The following is a 6,000-nucleotide window of genomic DNA, read 5'->3' as shown; positions in this document are numbered from 1 at the left end:
CCTGGGAAAGGAAAGGCTTTTATGTATTTCTCTCCCTCGCTGCAGCACAGGCTGGATTTTTCTTAGCTGCACTGAGATCATCAGCAGCTCAGAGCCTGAAGGCTGCCAGATGCACAGAGTGTATGAGCATTAGTGTATCCACCTGGGTGGATTGTGCAGGTAATTGGAGGAGATGCAGCTCTAACAAACAGAGGGCCCCATTTGGTATGCAAGTCACTGAAAAGTCCTGGAGTCTCCTCTTATGTTTACTGACTGCTCTTTCTGAGGTCCAGTTTTGGTATAACCTATGCAAGAATATAAAACAGTAACAAAAGTGTAAACATCTGCCCACTTGTTCTTTCTTCCACCTCCCCTCCTCCACTACCACCTAGCAGTAAAAAGCTGCTGTGCCTTCTGAAATAGAGATGCAGTTGCCTTTCCCACTGTGCCACCACCTGTGGAGGCATGCTGGTTACCAGGAGACTGCCACGCCTTCTTGCTGGAATAAAGGCAGGAATGGCAGCTGAGGATGGCACACCAAGAATTGGCTTGGATTTTACTTACAGGCGTGTGATAAATTGCCTCTAGCAAATCTAAGGTATAAAATCAGTTGTTATCTCCCTAAACAGATGCACAAAGTCTTAAATTGAAAGTCTGTTCTGAAATGCCATCTGACAAAGCATGTATTTTCCTAGAAAGAGACGTGTGGTCAGGCAGCTTCCTCCTCCCTGCCTTCCCAGCGGAGGGAGAATGCTGCCCTCTCTTGGACACAAAGCCATGCTTGCCACCAAGCTACCCCACAGGGTCTGGTGTTTCTGCCACAAGAAGGACACCAACTTGCTGCCAAGGTGTGGCATCAGGATGTAGATTACAAGCTCACAAGTAGTAATGCAGTCCAGGCAGGTCATCTGATGTGTTGTATAGGGTTGGTGGCAGGGTATGGTACCCAAAAAGCTTTGGTGGGTTTCCATCCAACTGGTCAGTGGAGTGGCATTTAAACAGAAAACACCATTTTTTAATTTTTTTTTTTTAAAGAAGTCTTCACATCTTCCACTTACACATCATTGCCTGGACTGAACTCTGAGCCCAGAGCTAGGGTGAAAGCTACACCAGATCAATTTTCCTCCTATAAGTGAAAGGGTCTGGGACTCAGTTTAGGTCTACTGGAAAGGAAATGGTTGTGTCATCTCCACAGACCAGCTGTGCAGGGATGAGGACTGGGTTAATTTCCTATGTCTTCCTCCAGTGTGTGCAGAAATGGGCCAAGTGCAGGTGCTGAATGGGAGATGTAGCTCTGCCATACATACCAGTACAATTCCCAGGGATCTACTACCAGGGCAGCTGCTCTTACCTTCTATTTTACAGCAGAGTCTACAGTGACAGGATTTCTGTCCTTCAGCCATTTGGGATCTGTATAACCCTACCATCAGACTTTCCTTCCAAATGATTCCTTTCTTGCATGCCTGCATTATGAGGAGTTAGAAGTCAACCAATACAGTTTGAGCACTGTTTGGCTCTTTACCTCTTTTCTTTCTCTGAGCTGCTCTCAACCCTCACCTTCCCTTCAACCTCAGCTGAAGAGTGCAGTGTACAGCTGCTTTCTCTCCTAAAAAAAGTTGCTAAATCAGTTGGAGCCTTACTTTGAGGACAAAAGGGGGTAGACCAACACAGTTGAAAGAGCTGGCTGAAGTTAAATTTATCACTAGATGTGAGCAATCCTAATGTATCTCTTGTCCACTTGTGAGTGGACAGAGCAAGCTCAAATACAAAGCTGTCAAAATTACTTACTCTTCTCCCAATCTACAGTTAGATGTAGTTTTTCCTTGGTAAGGTGTGCTGATTCAAAGTATTCCCAGCATCTCCCAGAGTTAATATCTCCTTGGCTTCACATTGGAAAGCCATGCATTACTCAAAAGTTTTGACTTTGTATTAATACATCAACAAAGCACCTTCTCTTACAAAGAATCTGGAGCACAATACAGACAATGGATCTTGTACTGGGAAATTGCTGCAAAACTTACTGTTTAAACTCAGTATGGATGAGATTAAGGAATATATGAGCTATAGCCCCTGTGTGCAGGAACACAACTACCCTTTGTGTCCAGTGCTAGCTCTGAGGGCTCAACAGCAAGAACCAACAGTGCCCAACTGAACACAAAATTTTCGTAAGAGGCAATGGCAGAAGGGACTCAAAAATGCAGTTTTTCACCTTGGAAAGACACCAAGTTTGGAACACCAAAATTTTGAAGAATACACTGGGAATGACAATGTCAACACTTGTCAGGGCCTTGCTTTCTGAATGAGGTGATCATGGTGGAGCAGTGGCTCTGCAGTGATTCAGAAGGAACACTGCCATCTAGTGCACTTCGAATAGAGAATTTTCATACTAAAAAAAGCATGACTTCCATCTGTTTGTGCAAAGGCTGGAGGCACTGCCAGGTAAGAGAAAGCACTGTATTTTTGTTGGGTACAGAAACAGCATTTTAACTTGCAGGTGATCACTAAGTATGAAGATGAAGAGGAATTAACAACCCCCTTCTAACACTCTCATTATGCATAAGAAATTATTTTAGCTGAAATCTGTGCTTGATCTATGAAAAGCTTTCACCAGCTGGCAGTGGGTAGTGTGTCAGGAGGGTGCCATGCTCACCTATCTCGTGTGCTCACTTGCACCCAGGCTGTTCCATGTCCACAGGCTTTCTCTGTGTAACAGCAAGACTCATGGTTGTAAGAAACTCCTGTTTGTAAAACTGGATCACTTTCTTTTTTTTTTTTTTTAGGAGAGGTGGCATGATAGGATCTATTAAAGCAGGAGGTGGCAGGCCTTCCCCTGTTTGGAAATAACTCTTTTGCCCTGGCACTTGAGATTCCCAGATGCCCTGCACTTGAGATGCAGGGTGGAAAATGCATGTGGCACCAACAGCAGATGTCTGCATAGTGGCAGACAGCTGAGCTCTGCACTGTGCTGCTGCAGGGGGCCAGTGGGGAATGAGGCTCAGGGGCTGGCAGAATGAACTCTTCTCAAGAAGGAGCCACTCAAGCTCATTTTCAAGCCTATCAGAAACCATCCCCCGATTACCTCAGTGCAAGTCAAAATAATCTGTACAGATCTGTACAGTTGGTGCAGTCTACTGTCACTGGGGTGGTTTGTGACATGCCCTGCTCACCTGACCTGTGTGAACAGTGCCTTCTTTCAGGTTAGGACAACTGAACAGGTTTTGGCTCTGCAGCCCCTTCCATGGAGGAAGAAATGATATTCACTCTTCCATCCTGCCTGTGAAGCAGAAAGTTCTTTCAAGTTGGATCATGATCCTTATGGGGCTGTAGGGGGATTCAGAGGGAATTGCAAACTGTTTGTTAGCCTCAAAATGGCTAATTAGTTTTAATCATTGGCAGCAACTCAGAAATTACAGCTGGTTCTCATGCTGATGCCCTGGAGCAGCAAAGCTGTTGCCCACAGTTAAAGGTAGCCAGTTGTTCCTTCCTAGTGCAAATGCCTGACATAAGGGTAAACTTTCAGACTTAATTTTACGTCAAGAAATGCACCCCATCCATTCTGCATGGGGTGAATCACCACTGTGAGCGTGCTGTGTGAACTGCCTGCATCCTGATGAGGCTGATAGCTCTGCTCCTACACTCACAGCAGAAGTATGAGCTTACTTAGCAACAAGCAGCTGATGAATTCATCTGATCCCTCCACTAGATGGGATGCAAGCACCATAATTTCTAAGCGTTTCTGGGTGAAATGTGAAGTTCCAGCACAGCCTGCTCAATATAACTGGCTGCCATGCCAGATACTACTAGCCAGGGGCTAGGAAAGGCAAAAGTGCTTAGTTCCAGTTCCCTTCATCAGAAAGAGCACAAAAAGGGAAATGATTCAGTGCCCCAGAAACATGATACATAAGTGATTGGGGGTGACATCATTCGGCAATCAGGCAACACGGTGTCCTGCAACCCTCTAGGTCCTGACCTAATGTGAACAGAAATGAGGGAGCAAGCCAGGGTTGAGACTTGTCACTTCAGCATTGTCACTAGATACAGCAAGTGCTGTCAGCTGTCCAAAGAGACACCAGCTTATTTTTAGAAGCAGTAAGAAAGTTAACATTTTTATACATCTCTAACCTTAACACAGTACAATCTCACCTGTTACTGCTAGTAATGTCCACTACACACCAATTGTACTTATTCATTATCCTAGATTAATGATAGTAGATACTATGAATAATAACTCTATCCCTCTTCCTTTATGCATTTAATTTTTTGTGCAGAAGTTAGGAATATTGTTGCTACTACTTTCTCTTGGGGGTGGGGGGGTGCAGTGGTGAAAGACACAACAAATAAATAATTTGTCCAAAAATCCTGAACAAGTGCATAGCACAAACAAGCAGTACCTGCATGTCCTGGTTCCCAGCTTCATGAACAATGTCCTACATTATCAGGGCCCTTCATCTCCATGAAATTCAACAGCAGCTAGACACAGTCCCTTTAAAAAGCCTCCTGGATTTTTATCTTGACAGTGCAGCAGACTAGACATTGATTGTGTTGACTCTATCTTAAAGATGCATGTTTACCAAAATTAAATGTGAAAATAAATACAATCTTGAGGTCACTAGGTCATGTGGTATATTTTTATAGTCAGGTTTGTTTCATCTCTTTACTTTCAGCTTTCAGAATGCCAAATATTTTTGTCCTGTCACCACTCAGACAGGACTTGTGTATTGTCAGTCCAAATTGGACAGTTGAGTAGAAAGCAGCATGAACTTGTGGGATCTGGGAAGGTGTAAGGAATAAGTAAGAATTCTAGTATGAGCATGAGTTGATTAGCAGTGCAATGATTATATGCTTTGTAATTTAATGCCTAGCATTATGTTCCAGAGTTAATGTCCCCTGGAGAGGAACTGAACACTTGTAATTCCTCCCAAGCTAAAGCCTTGGAGGCCTCTGAAGCAGTTAGGCAATACTGCATCAGGTACGTTCAGCTCTTGCTTTCAGTGCTTCCCTAGGAAAGACTTGCACTCTGAAGCAGTTTCATGGCAAAATGATGGATGCTGTTCCAGGGGAATCAGGGAATACCCATGGCCCTTCAGGTTATGTTTACTTTGAGCTAATGGCCTCTCAACTTCATTTTGGTACTTTTTTGTTTCATTTATCCCTAATGGTGCTATTGCAACCACTCTTACTGTTACTCCTTTGATGTCCTGCGAGCATTGTCACATATCAGATACCATAGACAAGGCAAAATCTCCTTTGTTCTGCATGACAAAGGAATATAAGAGGGTCAGAAATGCAGGTACAAGTGTCCTGGAAGTTCTCTTGATGTGCTGACATCACTCACTTTTCAGCAACAAATGCAACTGAAAGGGCAACACCAGTGCCTAATATGTGCCTCTGGTATGCCTGAAAGCAGCATTTTCTCACACTATCACTTTTGACTATAATTGCTATTGTTTCCCCACTGTCCTTCTCAAGAGATTTGCAGGTCACTGTGTGCTGCTGTCCAGCTATTGCTTCTTGAGAGGTGTACCATTCATGTGTATTATGGCTTTCATATTTCACTGGTGTTGGCGCAATTGTAAGGGAACAACATTTTAGTCCCATTGTAGGCTTCCCCTGGCTCAGGTGATACCCACCTTGCCTGTGGTGATGGACCAGCTAAGACAGATGCTGGCCACATTGCCTGTTGGTAATATTTGTCTGTGTTCAGAAGCTGTATTCCACAGTGAGGTCCTCATTTAGCAGACAAAAACAAGCAGATAGTTCCCACCCACCGAGAGCTCGCTGCCTAGGGTTATGGAAAAATATATCAAGTGGAGGTCAAAGAATAGTAGAGGGCAATAATAAAACACTGGCCACACTGCTTTCCATGAGCCTCTTGCCTCAGGGGTAACAGTCAACCTTGCCTGTGTAGGACCAGCTGTCTCTTGCTTAATACACACACACACACACACACACACACACACACAGCCTGAGCATAAATTAAACAGTCTTTGGAGTGCTAACGAAGAGCAAATGCTAAATTCA

This window comes from Pyrgilauda ruficollis, unplaced genomic scaffold (assembly GCF_017590135.1).
Source record: "Pyrgilauda ruficollis isolate IOZ18807 unplaced genomic scaffold, ASM1759013v1 scaffold17, whole genome shotgun sequence".
Classification (NCBI taxonomy): Eukaryota; Metazoa; Chordata; class Aves; order Passeriformes; family Passeridae; genus Pyrgilauda; species Pyrgilauda ruficollis.
This window is presented reverse-complemented; position numbering follows the sequence as displayed.